The sequence below is a fragment of the Macaca nemestrina genome, chromosome 11 (genome assembly GCF_043159975.1).
Source record: "Macaca nemestrina isolate mMacNem1 chromosome 11, mMacNem.hap1, whole genome shotgun sequence".
In the NCBI taxonomy this organism is placed as follows: Eukaryota; Metazoa; Chordata; class Mammalia; order Primates; family Cercopithecidae; genus Macaca; species Macaca nemestrina.
Window position 1 is genome coordinate 115,763,943 of NC_092135.1, and position 20,117 is coordinate 115,784,059.

Consider the following 20,117-nt stretch of genomic DNA (forward strand, 5'->3'; position numbering starts at 1 on the left):
CTGCCTCCAGACAGGATGACTAAGAAACCCCAGGGATACCGGAGACCTACTTGCTTTTAAGGTCTCTAGGGAAGGGGAGTTTCACAGCCCCTTCCGCCTCTGTCCCCGCACATCTTAGGCAGTTTCCAGTTATGCCCCAGAAATGGCATGGAAGCCACAAAACTTCCTAGTGATGTAAAAATCCTACATCAGCCTCTGTCTCCCCTTCTTCTCCTGCCACTTTCTGTTCATCTTAGTTGCACCTCAGAGCTCCCACCTACAGAAGACCCACTTAGGAGGAACCAATTCACAGAGGGCATTTCGCAAATTTTTTTTGTAATTGCTGGATTTTTAAAAATCTTTTTATGCTAGGATAGAAAAAAAACCAGCTGAATCCAGACCAATAATCTGTCTTCCTAAAAAAATTACATTATTGGACTAAAATCAACCAAATATTTTATTTTTAATTTCCCAAACCAAACAACATGTGCAGATCTAGGCTCTAAGTTTCGTCCCCTTCTCCCAAGCAACTCATCCCTGACGCAGAACAAGAGTAAAACCAAACAAACAGGAGAGGAAGGGCGGGCAGAGCAAAGCTCATTCCTTCTGGGACAGCTGCCTGATTTCCATCAGGCCAAGCCTGAGACTTTTGTGGCCCAGCCACAAGGTCGATTATGATTTGGAGGCTGACAGCGCCTCACAGGCATCTACAGAAGCTAGAACCTTCTGATGGCTGCCCACACACAGAGAAAAGCAGGGCTTGTTTCAAATAAAAATCATATCATGAGATTAAGGCATCAATCAGCAAACATCAGGGCTATGCATAAACAACCTTAGAAATAATTTCTTCAAAAGATTTGGCTTTGAAAATTAGCAAATAGGTCCTGGAGAGATAGAGCAACTTGACCAGCAGGGCTAGGAGGCAGGACCTACCTTGTCAGGACTAGGATCCAAGGGGTCCCAATCCCAGCCCTAAGCTGTCTTCATGACCCCACTTGCCTCCCTAACCCCAACTGAAACCCCAGCAGCCAAGGCGAAATTTCTGGGTCTCACTGCACTTGCATTTGAAGCATCAAAACTAAGCCGAACCCAAACCGTCTCCTCCCCCACCCACCTTCTTTCACTCAACAATAGCTAAGTGAACTCAGCTGAAAGTTTCCAAAGAATTTCACTTTGAGGCCAAGCCCAGAGATGGAAACTTTTAGCCTGGGAAGGGAATTTAGCAGGACGCAGGGGAAGGGAATTTAGCAGGACGCAGAGCAAGTGAAAACAGAAGGGTGGAATTAGGCAAGAGAAGGGCATCACAGCTTCTGCACAGCTGTCTCGCAGAGGCCCAACACCATGCCTGGTCCAACCTGCAATTTCCCCCCAACAGCTGCTGCAGTACCTGGCATGTACACAGCCCTGGCAGGAGGGCACTGGTCTTCTACCCCTAGGGTCTCAGTAATGGGGTCTCTGTCCTTTTCGCTCTGTGACTAGACACTCATCACTTCTTTCAGAGATATCACTGATGGCCCTGAGCTGGGCTTTCCCAGGGGTCTGACTATGCCTGGCCTGCTATGGGCGCCACTGGGGGCTGCAGGAAGAGGTACCAAGGCACCTACGGGGTCCCTTGCTAGCCCCAGAGGAGGCCCTCAAATGACTCAGTCTTTAAAGCGAGTGGGACAGATAGAGACTGGAGAGAAATCTCTTTTTTTTTTTTTTTTTTTTTTTTTTGAGACGGAGTCTTGCTCTGCCGCCCAGGCTGGAGTGCAGTGGCCAGATCTCGGCTCACTGCAAGCTCCACATCCCGGGTTCACGCCATTCTCCTGCCTCAGCCTCCCGAGTATCTGGGACTACAGGCGCCCGCCACCTCGCCCGGCTAGTTTTTTGTATTTTTTAGTAGAGACGGGGTTTCACCGTGTCAGCCAGGATGGTCTCGATCTCCTGACCTCATGATCCGCCCGTCTCGGCCTCCCAAAGTGCTGGGATTACAGGCTTGAGCCACCGCGCCCGGCCGAGAAATCTCTTCTTACTGGGACAGCCAGACCTCCCATTCGCATCTCCAAATGGACCTAGGCATTTCCCATAGAAAGAATGCTGCTCCAAAAAAGGCTGAGAGTCCGACGGCACCTGCTAGGCGGTTGTCAGAGTGAAATGAAATAATGGCTCAGGGCCTGGTGCTCAAAATGGACCATTGACCACTAGAACAAAAGCTCCTTGAAGCAGGGCACCAGCTGGCTCTCTATCCCCAGAGCCTGGCACTCTACCTGGCACACAGTGGTGCCTAATTAATCCTAGATGAATGCGCACTCATGCACTGAGAGCAAGTGAAGTGCTGGGGGACCCAGAGGGCCACACACCCATGACCAGCAGCCAGTCCCCAGCTCCAGGACGGTGTAGGAGATAAGGTATCTCTGTAATGTGGAGGCTGCTTCCTGTCAAGGCTGTGACCCTATGAACTTGAGGATCCCCCAGGGAGGATGCCCAGGAAAGAGCTTCCCTCAAGGGTTGAAAGCAATAAGGGGGGCCAATTAGGAGTTCACTGGCAACCCAATCCCTGGGAGACTGATTCACCCTCATGCCCCCTACTGGGCATGAATACTTTACTATGAGTGCCCCTCTCGGAGTGTCTCAAGAGGCAAATTGGATTTTTTTTTTATTATTGATATATTTTTATTTACTTTTGCCTTTTATATTCTGGTAAATATATATAACATTAAATTTCCCATGATAGCCATTTTTAAGTGTACAATTCTGTGGCATTAAGGACACTGACACTGTTGTACAACCATCACCATCCTCCTTCTCCAGAAATGTTCTAATTATCTCAAAATGAAACTTTCTACCCATTAGATAACAGCCTCCCATCCTCCCCCTCCTCCTAGGCCCCAGCAGTCACTGTTCTATTTTCTGCGTCTGAATTTGACGACTCTGGATACCTCCTACATGTGGAATCATATAATATTTGTCCTTTTGTGTCTGGCTTACTTCATTCAGCATAATGTCTTCAGGGTCCATCCATGTTGGAGCAGATGTCAGAATTTCCTTCTTTTTTGAGGCTGGATAATATTCTATTTGCATGGAAATGCCACATTTTGTTAAGTCATTCATCCATTGATTAACAGTTGGGCTGCTTCCACCTTTTGGCTCTGGTGAATTATGCTGCTATGAACATGGGTGAGCAAACAGAAAGGCGATTTTTGGAAGGGAGGGAAGGGAGTTCTGGGTTAGGGGCCAAGCCAAGGAAAAGAGCACTGAGATCCCTCAACTTGGGGGAAGGTGATAAGGAGAAGCCACACTGACACCATCCTGTCTCTACCTGCCTTTGCACCTTACTGGGAATGGGCTGTAACCAAGGCTAAAACTAAAATGAGTACTATCAGGGAGAAGCACATGCATAGGAACAAAAGCAAACATGATATGAGACTTATTCCATGCCAGGCAATATCCTAACTGCCTTACACATATTAACTCTCTTAACCCTCCCAATGGCCTTCTGCACAAATACTGTCAATGGCCATGTTTTACAGGAGAGGAAAACGGCACAAAGAGATGAAGTCGACTGCTCATGTCACCAGCCAGCAATAGGCAGAGCCAGGATTCGAACTCAGAATTTCAAGTCTATGTTTAAATCCAGCCCCGGAGGGTGGAGGAGGGGAAATGTTCTCATGCCCTGATCCATCACAACGTCTTCCACCAGCAGAGAGAATGAGGAATTAAAAGTAAAGATTCAGGAAGAATTGGTCTTCCTGAGAGATGTCAGGCCCACTGTGGCTGAAATCTTGTGGGGTTTAAGAAGCTGTGGACCCAAAAGGGGCTGGAGGGGGTGACTGGTGCTGAGAGGAGAAAGGGTGTAATTCTGAAGCCAGGAGGAGTCCCAGATGGGGAGCCCTCTTGGCAGCCTAGGTTTCTGCGGGTCCACTTGCTTTGGGAACCACAAAGCCAAAATGTAAAGGAATCTATTTTCTAAGGAAAACACATACTTATACATTCTGAGTAATTTCCCGTGGAACAAGGAAAAAATAAACACAACACCCCAAATGGTTTTTCGCTTACAAATGGGTTCAAGTAAAGAGAAGTAGGAGAATAAAATATAGGGTCAGGGGAAAACTCTACTGATTCCAAACCTCAGAAACAGCCTGGAGGCTTGAGAGGGTGGGAGGGACAGGGAGGGTTGGGGACCGAGGTGCCCAGAGTCAGGGGCTTCCTGTCTCCTCTTCTAAGAGCTCCTTGCCCACCCTCAGAGGACCAGAGGAGGAGAAACTGTGGACGCACAGCCGTAAGCCCAGACCAGGCTCTACAGCCAAGGGATTGTGTAAATGAGCCACCAGCGGTGGTGCAGGTAGGTAAAGATGAGAGCAGTGGTCCCATTGTCATTAGCTGGGTAGTCAGAGAAGAGCAGGTGGATGAGGGGCCAGGGCCCAAAAAAGGACAATTAAGTAGAAAGCTGCAGACCACAGGCATCATTCAAAGGAACTCATCAAAGAGAAAATGATAAATGACAGTATAATCGTGAACAAAACACGTCACTTTCCTGGGTCCCGCTGAGTCTCCCCTATAAATAATGGGGCGTACACTATTTGATTTCTACCACTGATAATTCCAAATTAGATGAGGGGATAAGTGGGGGGACAGAGTTACAGAATGGGGGATGGGACTGGAGGATGAGTACTGGGGCCTGAGGATGGGCACTCGAGAGCCAAGAGAATTTGGAACAGCTAAGAGTCAATTTGCACTGCAAATCAGACCCAGGGAGAACATCCTGACTGGCAGGGGTCCCAGGTTATTGAAAGTTTGGCAGCACCAACATTCAGAGCAGCTGGCCTGGATTTGCTCTAGCAAAAGATTCACACCATGTGGGGACTGCCAGGTCTCCAGGGCCCCAAGGGCCCCACTCTGCCCAAGGCAGCCTGAAGAGGTTGAGATCCCCTGGCCAGCAGTGACCTACCTGTTCCAACTACACTGCACTTCACTGGTGAAAAGCCCTCCTTTCAGTTTGGCCCTCACAACAGTCTGGTAAAGAAGGATGAATCCTCATTCCCATTTTACAGATAAGGAAACTGAGGCTCAGAGAAGACCAGTCTTGGCAAGCCACACGCCTAGCAGAGCCAGGAATGAGCTCATGTCCTGCCTCATTCGAGGAGGAGGCGCCACACGGGGCATGGAGGGGTGTCATTGTTCCCCAGTGTGTGCCTGGTTGCGGGGACAGAATGTCAAAGGCAGGAACCCCATCTTGTCCTCTGCACAGGCCCTAATTCTCTTCCCCCAGGCCCACGGAAAGGTGCTGGAGGCAAGGAGGCCCAATGGGAAGAACACTAGACCCAGTAGACCTGTGTCCAAAGCTGCCTGCCCTTGGGCAAGTCAGTTTCCTCATTTGTAAAAGTAGTGGTTGCACTAGACTAGTAATTTCCAATATTTCAGCATCAGATCTTTGCTTTTCCCCAGTGAATCTCACTAGACCCCTTGCTAAAAGGCCACTCCAGAAGAATCAGAGTAGAAACCTGGCAGGGCTAGATGCTCACCAAATTTCCATCCAGCCCCTGAGGCCCCTCCATAGGACTAAAGTCAATGTGGAATCCAACTTGCAAACCATCCGATTTCCCAGTCGCCTTCAGGGCCTTCATCCCTCTCCACAGAGCCACTTAAGGACACAACTTCTCAAAGCCCGATGTGGCCCTCCACTCTCTTCTCCTACATGCTCAGCCACCACTGAAATGCTGTCAACTTCCAAATCATAATTCCAAGTCACAACAAATGCCTACCCAACACCTACCCTTGGTTGTCTGTATTAGTTGTCTACTGCTGTATAACAATTTACAACCAAATTTAGCAGCAAACACTTAACATCTCACACAATTTCTGAGGATTGGTAATCTAGGAGCAGCTTAAGTTACTGCTCAAGTTCTCTCATGGGTGGCAGTCATGGGTTCTGTCTCAAGTTCTCTCATGGGTGGCAGTCAAGATGTTAGCTGGGGCTGTATCATCTGAAGGCTTGACTGAGGCTGGAGGATCTGCTTCCAAGATGGCTCACCCTATTCACATACTGGCAAGTTGGTGCTGGCTATTAGCAGGAGGCCTCAGGTCCTTGCAACATGGCCCTCTCACAACATGGCAGCTGATTTCCCCTACAGTGAGTGCTCCAAGGGAGAGCAACCAAGATAGAAGTCACAGTGCCTCTTATTACCTGTCTTGAAAACCAGACGTGATCACTATCACCATAATTCTTTTATTAGAAGCAAGTTACTGAATACAGCCCACAATGAAGGGGAGAGGAATCAAGCTCCACCTCTTGAATGGAGAAGCATCAAAGAATATGTGGACTTATTTTAAAACCACTACACTGTCCAAGGGCAGACTTATAAACTCCTCCCCCAAACCCAGTCTCTTTCAGCTGGTGCCTATTAAACTGTACCCACTCAAGGTAGCCAGGAGCCTGGGCCATCTCTTCTGTCATGCTCACATCCCTCATGTCTAATCAAACACCAAGTTCTCTCATTCTCATCTCCTAACATCCTAACTACAAGGTAGCAAAGATGATGGTTAAGAGTATGGGCTTCCTGGCCAGGTGCTGTGACTCACACCTGTAATCTCAGTACTTTGGGAGGTCAAGGCAGGAGGATTGCTTGAGACCAGGAGTTCAAGACCAGCCCGAGAAACATAATGAGACCCCATTTCTACTAAAAGAAATTTATAAATAAATTTTAAAAAGAGTATGGGCTCCCAGACTGAACCCTGGCTCAACCAATTACTAAACTTCCACTTGCCTGTTTCCTCATCTTTAAATGAGGAGAATAGTATCTACCATATTGTGAGGATTAAATACTCCATGTAAAACCCACAGGACAATGCCCGGCACATAGTGAATACTAAATAAATACTTGCTGTCGTATTTCTCAAATTTGCATCTCTGTCCATCTGCACAGGTCTAAGCAATTGTAATCCTTCACCCAGATGATTTACACAGCCTCCTATTTGGTCTCCTTAAATCCACTCTGTTCTCAAATATGTTCTCCACAGAGCATCCAAAGGGAGCTTTGCAAAGTGCATATTCAATCATGTTAAACATCCACCCTCCACCACCATTGCTTTAAAACCCTCAAAGATTTTTAGTGCTTCTTAGGATGAAGATGAAGCCTTCCTCTCACTCTGCACAATCTGGGCCCTTGCCCAAGTATCCAGTCACCTCCTGATAAGTCTCCCTGCTCTTCAGATTTTCATCAAACCCACCATGCTTCTATCTGCCACCAGGCCTTAGCCCATGCTCCCCCAGAGGAAAACTCATGTCTTCCCTCACACCACCTTACTTCACCTAGAAAAAATCTAATCGCCTTTCCTATCTCAACACAGGTGTTATTGTCCAAAGAAACCCTCCCTGACTTCAAAATCTCCTTAGAACACACATCCCAGTCTGTGATTTTTTGATTAACCCCCTCTCTCCCACTGTACACGAAGCTCCACGTGAGCAGAGACCACACCTGCCATTGCTCACCATTCTTTGCTCAGCTCCTAGCCCATGTGTGGCACAAGGTCAGTTTCCAGGAAGTGTTTGTGGAATGAATAATTAAATGCTCTCGCTCTCTCAGATATTGCAGGGAGAGTTCCAAGTGTCAGGGACTGGCCAACAGAAAAGGACCCACCCTCCAAGCTGGCCTCCTCCCACCTCACCCACCCTGGAGATGCTGAATCATCAAGTCACTCCTAGCTGGACCACGTCTCACATAAACAAATATCAGACCCCTCCGGAAGTGCCATGAAGTGGGGCTTCCTGCCTCACTCTGGGGCTGCCAGAGCTCTCCATACCACTGAGAAAGTGATTGATGGCTTTATCCATGGCTTCCTCGGATGCTGGGGAAAGGCTCAGATTTGCCTGGCTTCTGGAGGCTGCAGTTCCTGAGTACAAACCCCTGGCCTTCTCCCCAGCTGCCCTCCCTGAAATCGGGGTCAGGAAACACATTCCCTCTCCATTAATTTATTTATTCACTGACTTCAGCCACCTTTCAGGGACTCTTTTTCTCCAAATATCTACCTGGGCCCCTGGGGGGCAGTGTGGGGTGGCAGAGAGCACATCCCATCTAAGTCTTGACCAGCTGTGCCATCAACATGCTTGTGGCTTTGGAAATTCACTTTCTTTTCCTAGTATACCATGACACCTGCCTGCTTCCTCCTGCAAGTGTTCAATACTCCATGTCTGCAATTATCTCCAAGTCACCTCTTTCTTTCATCTCTATCCCCAGCCACTCCCTGATGCTGGTGGCACTCTCTGTCACACAGAAAGGACTATTCATCCCTGGAAAGATTGTGCACTGGTTCTGCGCTGAGCACAGAAATCCAAGTCTGTCCCACAGAGAAAAGAGAGCCTGCTTCTCACATCACACAAAGGCCTCTGTTTTGCCCGTGACCTCCACAGTCACCCTCCTCGGCCTTTCTTGTCCACTCAGCTAACTTCTTTATTTTGTGTCTGTCCATGCCATGCCTGCTGCTGATGTGCCCAGTGTGAGAATCCTGTCTGCTTCCCAATGTCTGAGGCTCTCCTGTTCCAACCATAGAGTCACAGGACTCCCAGACCCCAATCTGCAGCTCACCAGGTCACAAATCCCAGCGTGAATCCTTACAGGAAGCCAAAGAAAGGAGTTTCATCCCCCACCTTGGGGCGCAGCTCCCTTTGGCCTTGCAGCCCTGAGGCCCCGAGGCCTATGTGCATGGTCACTGGCCTCCTCCTGTCTTGGGCCCATCCTGAGGTCCTGTCTTGGTTACCCGCTTTGAGAACCAACTCCAAATGCCCAGCCCCCTTGTCTTGCTGTTGTTCCTGATTTGCTCGGAGGCCCTGCTGCTGGGGTACAGACATCCCTGGGCCCCCTAAACTCCTGAAGATCACCTTCTCCAGAGCCCCAGAAGGTAGGCTAAGCCCACCTGGTGTGACACCTGACTCCATACCCTGTTTCTCTATCCACTCACCTTAGCCATGGACCTCCTATCCCTTGTCTTCTGGTCTGGATCACCCCCAGCACAGTCTACCTTGCCTGCCTCTCGCCCAGTTAAAAGTCTCCCTCAGTTTGCTCCCTGCAGTGGGATGACCCTAAATCTTCCCCAAACTACTCCTTGTCAAGCATTTCTAGGGCCCCAGAGTAGATCTGAAAGAGACTTAGCTCTTGCCCTAAGACACAATGTTCCTTTTCTTATATCCCTGTGTTCAAATTACGTATCATCCAACAAACTGCTTTTTAAAAATCTGATCCGTGCTGGCTTCTATTTTATGCACTGGGGTCGAAGCAATGAAAAAAACAGAGAGGAACCTCTGCCCTCAGGCGTTTGCACTTCAGTGAAAGCCCACCAGACATGGAGTCAAACTCCAAAACGAGAACTTCCTCTGCCTGTCCTGAGGCCTCTCCACTTACCAAGTGGAGTCAACCTTTCTGGTATTGTCATCTTGAATCTCGAAGCATCGAGCTCCATTAGTGTCTCCCTCCAAGCTCCACTCCTGTTCCAGCTGTTGCTCCCCATGGTTTCCCCTTCAGGGGAGGAACAGTTGTGCCCCCTTTGGCGCCTCCAATATCTCCATTGCTTTTCCTTCCCCCTCCCTGTTGCCTCCTCCTCTTCCTGGGTCAGATTTACTAGTCAGCCCTTTTACCCCTGAGGAACGTCCTCTGTCCCCTCTCCAGTAACCCACCCCTCTTTTGTTCTGTCTCATCAGCAAGGCGAGCCTGCACTGCTCTCCATGCAGATTTTCTCCTCCCCAGAGGCTGCCACTGGAGTCCACAATGACAGGGGAGCCGAACATTTCCCAGTCAGTCGCCAGCCCTCAGCAGAGCTTGGCCTGGGGCCCATGCAAGCATCTCAGGAGAGGAAAATCAACTTTCCTGGACCCAGCCCTGGCTTTCCAGTGAGATCCCACAGCCTCCGCAGGCTGCTGGCATCCACTCTGGAAAGGACATATGGGTGGTAAACAGACTGTGTGTGCCCTGCAGCCTCCACAGGGCAAAGGCCTGGCCCTTGCCATAGGAGCAGATCTGACGCATGCATAGTGGTTCTGGTGCATAACCACCCAGAACATGGTGCAGAGGAGCCTGGGCCTTCGGGACCTCTGAGTCACAGAGCAGCCAAAGAACTCCCAAGGGCTGTGAAGGTGGGACAGGGATGGGGAGCTGCAGTGCCATGGTACCACTGCCTCTTCCCTCCCATACAAGGAGCTCTTCTGTATGGCCTGGCGCCTCAGGTTCCTATGGCCCTGGCATAGACAATAAGAAATAGCCTGCCTCGCTTCTTTTGCCCCCAGTAAGCACTCAAAATGAGAGTCGTCCATTCTCCTAGGCCAAGCAACTAGGCAGATACCAGCTCACAGGTGAGTGGAGGCTTGTACCAGCCTGCCCTGCCTGCCAGCTTCACCAGAGTCTGGGCATTCTTAGGCCCCTCCATTATGCCAGGGGTCTCCAGACCTAATTTTGGACTATCACTAGCACCCAGCCACCCTCTCCAGCGGGCTAAGACCCCATGTGAGTGAGGACAGGCTGTGATGAGAAGGGAGTGGCACTCCCAGTCAGGCAGAGAGCACCCTGCAAGTGAGCACATTTGGTCAAGACAAGGAAGGGCTGCTACAGAAATCTAAGTGGATATCTGACACTGGGGCAGTGGAACTCCACCCCTTTGGAAGATGGACTGTAGGATGATTGAATCCTCCCTCACCAGGTTTCTTCTTCCCGGATTAGAAGAGTTTTAAAGTCAACAACAGAGGCTAGTTCTGGAGCAAAGAAGCCCTAAGCTACAGTGACCCCGAAACAGAAGCTACGAAGGCAAGAGCTCATACCTGTAATCCCAGCAATTTGGGAGGTCGAGGTAGGAGGATCATTAGAGGCCAGGAGTTTGAGGCTGCAGTGAGCTATGATCATGCCATTGCACTCCAGCCTGGGCAACAGGACAAGACTCTGTCAAGAAGAAAGAAGAAATAAGGAAGAAGGAGGAGAAGGAGGAGAAAGAGGAGGAGGAGGAGGAGGAGGAGGAGGAAGAGGAGGAGGAGGAAGAGGAGAAGGAGGAGGAGGAAGAAGAGGAGGAGGAGGAGGAGGGGGAGGAACAGCAGCAGCAGCAGCAGCAAAGAAGAGAACAGCATCTTTAGAAAACCAGCTATTCCAGGAGAAGAAAAGCAGCAAAAAATGATGATAACCTCATTATCCTTGGAACCTAATAAGACTCTAACCAGATCATAGCTGCCAAGAGAGGGGGTTAATGGTATTCAGAAGTTACAATTGAGGTGATGGCAGCTGGAATATTAGCAGGACCTTCCAAAGAAGGCAGAAGAGAAATTTAAGAGGCGGTGGTGAGCAGGCATCATCTTTCCTAGAGATCAACACCAAAAAGATTATGATACAGACCTAGGAGGGAGAGAGTCCAGCTTCCAGATTCCAGACTGGAGGCCGGGAGGGTACATAATTCTGAGAGCCCTATCAGTCCTTCCTTGAAAGAGAGAGAATTCACCTACAGAAATGCAAGGAAGGGAGGGTCTACCCACCCCTCCCCCCAATACCACTCTCACGGTCTGCTGGCAACCCATCTTTGTGGACGCAAGCTCCGGCATCCATGGCAGGGTCATTTTTACAAGGTGCTTACACCCCATGCCTCCCGGTGCTTTTGACACTCCCTGGAGGGACACTGCCAAGGCTCCTGGGAGCACAACAGGAGGCCCTTGGGCGCAATCCTGGAGCCAAGTTCAGCTGTTCCCCCAGCTGGAGCCCAGCCTCCTGACTGTGCACCCCAGCTGGCTCTAGGGACTTGGGGAGGGAGCCTTCCACTTCTCTTTGGAATAAGGGGCCTGGATTAGCAATATTTCCCAACTATGATTTGAGGAATTCTGACCCCACTAGATGCTCCATGGCAAGAGGTTTCACTGGACAAATAATCCTGGGAAATGCTGCAACTCTGCCAACCCTCTCAGAGCTCTCTGTTCTCCTTAGCATAGTAGAGGCTTTGAGCAGCCTACAGTGAGGAGGAGAGGGAAAGCAGCTTAACTTTGGTGATGTTTTGTACTGGCCTCCACACATGAATTCTGTTCTATATGCTTTATCTCAAACCCTCTAGGAAGGCACTATTGTAACCCCATTTCATAGAGCCATCCTCTGGGTGGTTCTGTGCTGCTCCTCTTGGCCCAGAGTGTCTCCAATGTCCCATTCAAGCCTGGGACACTTGTCGTGAGCACGGCTTTAGAAATTCTGGACAGGAGGACCTCTATGACTAATTAGACGCTTTCCTCACACTGAGACGAGTCCCATTAAATTAGTGGGGGGCAGGGGGAGGGGAAGAGACTGAGAGACAGACCGAGAGAGAAAGAGAGCAAGAGAGACACACATCAAGACAGACACACACAGCTGTAGAGGGAGACACAGAGAGAGATGTGGAAAGACACTGAGAGACACATACAGAGATACTGAGAGAGAGACTGAGACAGAGAGAGACACTGAGAGACAGAGACACAGACACAGAGACACTGAGAGACAGAGAGAACATGAGAGAGACACTGAGAGACAGAGACACTGAGAGACAAGAGACACTGGGGACAGAGAGAACATGAGAGAGACACTGAGAGACAGAGACACTGAGACACAGAGACACTGACAGAGACACAGACACAGAGACACTGAGAGACAGAGAGAACATGAGAGACACTGAGAGACAGAGACACTGAGACACAGAGACAGACATACACACAGAGAGAAGGTAGTAGGGAGAGGGGAGCGCAGCCACGGTTGTGAGGAGAACCGGCCGAGACAAGCTTTGTGAGTGAGCTGGTGCTTTGGAGGGGAGATGAAGGCGGCTTGAGTGGGGGATCTCAAACCCACCTGGGCCAAGCCAGATCCCCCTTGGAATGTGTTTCCATTCACAGGCTGAGGAGGGCAGTGGCCGTGCCTGTGAGAGAGGAACTCTCACAGAGGAAACAGGCATATCCTCATCACCCTCTGGCTCCTTATGGGCAGCTTGGCCTGGGTGAGGAGGACCCCCGAGTCCACCTGGGAAATCTCAGCTGCCTGCTAGAGAGGGCAGCTTCAGGGCTAGGGAAGGAGGAGAACTAGGGCCAGAATTGTAGGGGCAAGGGAGCGCGTGCTCAGTGACAGACCCAGGCTGAGTGTGAACGACCCATTCCCCTCCACCCCGCCCTTTCCTCCAAACGACTCACATGCCTGCCCCCCTCAGCCCTGAACACCTAGCCCCAGCCTGCACAGAAGGCCTGCAGTCTGGGAGCAGGCAGGCTCAGAGCCCTGCAGGTGGCAGGTGGGGGGTTGGTTCTGTCCATCTTTGGATCCCCACCCCCAGCCCTGTCCGGGACATTTGTCCTCAAAGGAGCTTTATTTGGTCTTCTCTCCATTTCTGTGCAAGCCTAGTGAGAAGCCACGGCCAGCAAGAGGAAGCAACGGCCATCTGCTTGGACCTCATTTGAGAAGGGCTGAAATGGGCTACCTGTCCCCAGACTTCCCTCCCACGCAGTATGTCAGAGTCTGGCCACTAGGAGAAGGTCTGAGAATGTTAAGGTTTGAAGAGACCCAAAAGCCTAGCCTTCCAGCAGAAGCCTCCGTCCCTACAGGCTGGGGCAAAGAGGGCGGACCCCAGGTGGCAGCATGCGGGTCACATTTGTCTCACACGATTTGGCAACTGGTAAGTCTAAGCACTGTGGCCCAAGGGCTGGGAGTTCCCACTCAGAAGTAAGACTGCCGGGATCTAAATCCCGGTTCTGCCACTTCCTATCTGAAAAACACATGCCTCCGTTTCGTTCTCTATAAAACACAGCCCCATCACCAGGCTGAAGGCAGACTCTTTGGGGCAGATCCTTCACCAGCCCATTTTGCAGATGAGAAAACTGGGGTGAATGAGCCGGCACTGGGACCCCAGGTGCTTCACTCCAAGCACAGAGATCTTGCCGCTTCAGCAGGCCAACTTCCCTCCCCAGGGAAGGCTGGGAAACAGTAACCGGAGAAGCGGGCAGGAGGGACTCAGAACCCTGCCCGGCCCCCAGGAGGGTCTCTGCCCGGGTGCCAGGCTCAGAGCTGGCCAGTCCTGCCATTCCTCTTGCCTCTGGTTTTTCCAAATTCTGCCTCTACCCCTGGAAAGCCATTGCAGGCAGGGCTCTCCCAAGCCTCGTTTACAAAATTATAAGCTTCCTTTGTCCCCAGTCTCCTCTGGTTACAATAACACTCATCGGCTCTCCAGAGCTTTCAGGGGCATGGAAAATGTGACTTCACTCCTCAAGGATTTCTGATTTAACAAAATGGCATTGGGGAAAGAAAATGAAAAAGAATGTCTCTGTCCATCCCTGATAGAAAAGGCAATAGGGCTCCAGCCTCCCAGCCCAGAGTCAGGGCCAAGAGCTCCCAGAGGGCCCAGAAGGCACAGACAGAGGACCCTCACTCCCTCTTGCACTCCACAGACTGGAAATCAGCCTCTCTGGGTGGTGTCTAAGGGGAACAGGGAGGGAAAGGGTCACTGAAGACAGGTGTCAAAGCAGGAAATAAATACATTCTGTCTTGCCATTCCCCAGTTTGGCAACTTTATTATTCCTTACCTTCTTTACTCAGTCAGTCCATCAGTCACTTGTCCTAAGTGCTTAAAATGAGTGACTTTGGTGTCCAACCACCGGGGACAGTATTCTGGCTCTGCCATCTTTCCAAGCCTCAGTTTTCTCATCTGCAAAATAGAGACAATATAGTCTGGACCTTACAGGGCTGCTGTAAAAGCTAATGAGATAACCTGTGCCAAGGACTTCGCACCAGGCCAGCAGATCAGAAGCTCTCAAGACAGGGTAGCTCTTGGTGCTGTCATTCATCCCCGCAAACCTCTGTCAAGCAGAGCAAGGTGTCTGAGGCTGCACTGTTGGGAGTACCCATCTCATGGCACCTGCAGTCTAGATACCCAGCCCTGGAGACTCCTAGCTGGCCCATTACTTTAAGTCCTAAACACCAGGACTAGTCCAATAGGTAAACTCACAGGGTAAGGAGAAGGGCTTAGTGAGTGCTTGCTGCATACAAGACGCTGTGCAGGTGCTAGGGAAAATTCTGAAATAGCAACTATAAATCAAACTCCACGATTTCAGGTATATGAGAAATATAATTTTTTAAAAATTTCTTTAAATCAAGTTAAATCCATCTCTGAGCCCCCATCCCACCTGAGACAGGAAATTCGGTCCTGGTCATTAACAGAACCTACCCATCCTCTCTCTCACCAGCATCATTGGAAGGGGTGCATGCATGGTCACTGGCCATTTGTCCCCAGTGGGGACAAATGAGATACCTGATGCAAGGCCACACAGTACCCAGGAGCCCAGGGGCTCTGCTGCTTCTGTGCCAACCACTGCCAGAGAAAGCTGGTCACAGACACATCACAGTCAGCCCTCTGAGGTCCTGCCCACCCTGGGCATTGCGAGGGAAAAGGGAGCTGTGCTTCCTGGACTCTTCCCTCAAAGGCACTCACATCTCAAGTAACTCAGGCTCCCCGAAAGGAAGAAAAAAGAAAAGAAAGCAATTCCTACTCCCTGGCCTGCAGCAGCAGACTCCCAAAGCAGGGCTCCCAAAGCAGGGCTCCCAAAGGAGCAGGCTGTTTACATGGGAGTTGGGGGCAGTGGAGACAAAAATATAGGGATAACAGAAAATGAATCGTTGTATCTCAGAGATGGCCCCTCTAAAGAGGTGACTTCCAGGGGCTCCTAACAAGACACTTGTACCTCCTCCACCTTCTACTCCTACCCTATCACCCACAGGCAGAGGAAGCAGCAAACCACGTGGTGACATTTCAGGTCTAACAAAAAGCCCTCCAGGAAGTAAATCAATCTCCCCAAAGCTTCCTGAACACCTACACTCTCCTTCCTCTAAGGCAGATGTCCTGGAGAGGTCTCTGTCAAAAGGGATCTGTTGACTTACCACTGTCACCTTGCTGAGGCCAGGGCAACAGGGAAGATTAAGTGTTAACTGGGAAGCAATACTTATCCAATAAGGGAAATAGGTATTTATTTAGCATCTACTAGGTACCACCAGGTGATTTCACAAACATCCTACCTGCTCATCACAACCATGCAAAATGAGTACTTCATTCCGTTATTGATAAGGAAACAAAGGTCCTGGGAAAGAGGCCAAGGTCACAGAGCTGTATTATGACAAAGCTGAGAACACTCAACCAATATTTAATAATAATACTATCACTTAGGGTACTATTATCATTCCCATTTTATAGAAGAGACTCTGAGGCACAGCAATTAAATGATCTGTAAGGGCCAAGAAGGCTGCCCCTGAGGCCTGAGCTATTTACCCCCTCATTTTTCTGCCTCTGCATGAGAAGCAACTGGTTGGAAAGTCCCACCAGTTCCGGGAATTCATGTTCTGCCCAGATTCCTGCAAATGAGTAGGGAAGCACTACCAAGGATTCTGGTGGCTTTGCATAGGACTTAAAGATTCACATTATTTTGAAATAAAGTTTTGCAAAGAATACAAATGCAAATATTTAGAAAGTAATTACAGAGCATTGCTTTGGGCAGCAAAAGACAAAAACCCCTACGTGCCTCACTGCCTTCTCCTACTCACCCCCCGCATCAATTCAAAGGCCTGGAATCCCTGGCTCTGTTCAATAAGCAGAGATGGCTCTAAAGAGAGGACCCAACGTGCTCAGCAGTCGTGGATAAAGGAACACCAACAGCCAGAGACGGAAAGATCCCTTCGTCGGACAGATGAGAAAACTGAGGTCCGCGTGACGGAACAACTTGCCCAGGGTCAGGCACCTGCGTAGGCACCTGGACACATGTGCGTGTACACGCACGCAAGGCCACGCACGCTGGGGCTCTGGCCGGCACGGCCCTCACGTGTCCTCACGCACGTATTCCCCGCATCGGTTCCCCCAGCGAGCCCCTGCCCGGGCCTCCGGAGCTGCTCACACGCAGGTGAAGACTGCCCCCTGGTGGGCGGGAGCCCTCTGGAGGTTTGCAGGGCCAACGTCCTGCGCCTGTAATCCCTGAAAGGGGCTCCTCTGGAATCATCCCCAGGCCCTGGGGCCAGGATCGAGGCTGCTCTGGGAACTGGGCTTACATGGGTATGGGTTGGGACCTCTGGGGTCTTAGAACCAGGGAAATAATAAAGCAGGGGCTTGATGTTGCAAGTTTAGTCCCTGAAAGCTGATTGAAAATGGAGATGAGCAACAGGAAATTTTTGGGGGGTGCTTTCTAGAGATCAACACCTCTTCCAAGGAAGGGATACAAGCAGGGCTGGGCAGAGAGAGAACGTGGGCTGTAGCACAGTCACCTGAAGGCCGGGAGCACAGAAGTTAGGATGGCCCTCTGGGACTAACAGGTTTAGCAAATAAAAATACAGGATGCCCAGTTAAATTTGAATTTCAGATACATGTGAAAGTTTTTTGTATAAATATGTTCCATGGAAGGAGAGGAGGGTGTCTGTGCAAAAGCAGTGGGAGTTGGGGGTTGCAGTGGTGATGCAGACTGCTTACATATAGAGAGATGGAACAAACAGGTAGAACAGTCACCCACCACATTCGTGGTTTCTGTGGATTAAACAAACTGTGGATTGAAAATATTGGGGGGAAAATGGCTGGTTACGACTGCACCAAACATGTACAGGCTTTTTTTTCTTGTCATTATTTCCTAAACACGATAGTATGACGATTATTTACGTAGCATTTACACTGTATTATGTATTACAAGTAATCTACAGGTTACAGGAGGATATGTGTAAGTTACATGCAAATACTACACCGTTTTACAGAAGGCATTTGAGCATCCATGGATTTTGGTATCTGAGGGAGTTCTGAAAAAAATCCCCCATGGATACTGGGGGACAATTATACTAGGGATAATAGGAGCCATGTTTCTCACTACTGGAAATGAGAGTAGGAAATATGGAAAAAAGAAAACAAGAATAAACCCAGTGGAATTCGAGATATTGGTGTGAGCTCAGTTTGCAATATATAGAGGTATAAAATACAGATATAAATGCATGAAGGACTATTATGGACTGCATGTTTGTATGTAGAACTACTGTGGACTGCATATTTGTATCCCTCTCCCAAATTCATACATTTAAACCCTAACCCCCAATGGGATAATATTAGGAAGTTGAGCATTTGGAAGGCAGTTAGGTTTAGATGAGGTATGAGGGTAGAGAACCCCATGATTGGACTGTATCTTTTAAGAAGAGAGAGAGACTAGAGCTTGCTCTCTCCACCATGTGGGGATACAGTGAGAAGATAGTCATCTGCAAACCAGGAAGTGGACTTCACCAGACATGGATTCTGCACCCTGATCTTGGACTTCCCAGCCTCCAGAATTGTAAGAAATGCATTTCTGTTGTTTAAGCCACCTAGTCTATGGTATCTTGTTATAGAAGCCCAGAGTAAGAAAATGACTCTAGATATAAAGTTGGAATGTGTGTGTGTATAGTTTGTTTGCTTGTATGTATATCTATATCTACATATGTAGATATATGAGGATATATGTAGCGATACATATATTCTCTATCTCTACTGAGAAGGTGTGGGGATAGCAACACCCTAATAACAATAACTACATTCCTTGGTTTCTAAATACCATTCTGTGCTAAAAGAAACCAGAGCTCCTTGCAGAAATAGCCATTTCTAAGACCAGAGCTGAAAAAGTACTGTCAATTACTAAGTGACAGTGACAGTTATTACAACATCCAACTATGATTGTTGATTTCTCCCTTTAGTTGTTTTTTTGTTTCATGTATCTTGAAGTGCTATTATTAAATACACACACACTTAGAATTGATATCTCTTCTCAAGGAATTGACCCCTTTATCATCTGCATTAGTCACCTTGGCCTGCCTAACAAAATGCCATAGACCAAGTGGCTTACACAACAGAAGTTTACTTTATTACTGTTCTGAAGGCTGGAAAGTCCATGATCAAGGTGGCAACAGGGTTGGTTCTGGTGAAGCCTGTCTTCTCTCCTTGGCTTATAGATGGCTACCTTGTTGTGTCTTCATGTATTAGTCTGTTCTCACATTGCTAATAAAGACATATCTGAGACTGGGTAATTTATAAAGGAAAGAGATTTAATGGACTCACAGTTTCACATGGCTTGGGAGGCCTCACAATCACATAATCATGGTGGAAGATGAATGAGGAGCAGAGTCACATCTTACATGGTGGCAGACAAGAGAGCTTGTGCAGGGGATCTCCAATTTATAAAACCATCAGATCTCATAAGACTTATTCACTACCATGAGAACAATATGGGGGAACCACCCCCATGATTCAATTATCTCCACCTGGCCCCACCTTTGACACGTTACAATTCAACTTGAGATTTGGGTGGGGACACAGCCAGACCATATCACTTCACATGGTATTTCTTCCATGTATGCAGAGAAAGATCTCTCGTGTCTCTTCCTCTTCTTATATGGATACCAGTCCTATTGGCCCCACCCTTATGGCCTCCTTTAACTTTAATTTTGTAAAGGCTCTCTCTCCGAATACAGATACTTTGATGGTTAGGACTTCAACATATTAATTTTGAGAAAACACAATTCAGTTCAAAAAATAATCTGTACCATTATGACCCATGATCATCTTTATCTTCTCCTCTATTTTGTCAGATATTAATATAGCTATACCAGCTTTTTTATGTTTGATGCTTGCATAAATAGCTTTTTCCATTCTCTTACCTTTGTCAGTGTGTTAATACTTAACACACATCTCTTCTAAACAGTGTTTTTCTGTGTCTTGCTTTTTAATTGTCTGACAAACTCTGCATTTCAATTTCAGTGCTTAGTTTTTTATTAATTAAATTATTGATGTGGTTTGCTTTATTTCTACCATCTTGCTACTTGTTTTATCTGTTCCTTCTATTCTTCATTCTTTTGTTTCTCCTTTCCTGTCTTAATTGAGTACTTTTTTAGTGTTCTGTTTTCTCTATTGGCTTTTTAATCATACCTCTTTGTGGTTTTTTTGTTTTTTGTTTGTTTGTTTGTTTTTTGCAGAGACGAGTGAACATTTATTTTTGTACCTTTCTTCCTATGTGTATTTCAGGACTTTTTCAAAACAAGGTCCCAGGAATCTCCAGATTCAATTACATCCCTGGGCTTGACTGACTGCTGCAGGAGTCTTAGTGAGCCTTGTACAAATGCTAGAGTTATTCATTTACCAACATTAAACCCTAGGATAGA

The 20,117-nt window shown here is 48.5% G+C and overlaps 1 long non-coding RNA gene across 2 annotated transcripts in view; it reads right to left on the minus strand.

Moving 5' to 3' along the window:
• Positions 1-20,117, minus strand: part of LOC139357215 (uncharacterized) — a 116,230-nt gene that overhangs the window by 52,549 nt on the left and 43,564 nt on the right. For both annotated transcript variants that reach the window (XR_011610052.1, XR_011610051.1), the window contains exon 4: positions 14,501-14,622. This is a non-coding gene — a long non-coding RNA (uncharacterized lncRNA). The remainder of the gene's footprint in view (positions 1-14,500; positions 14,623-20,117) is intronic.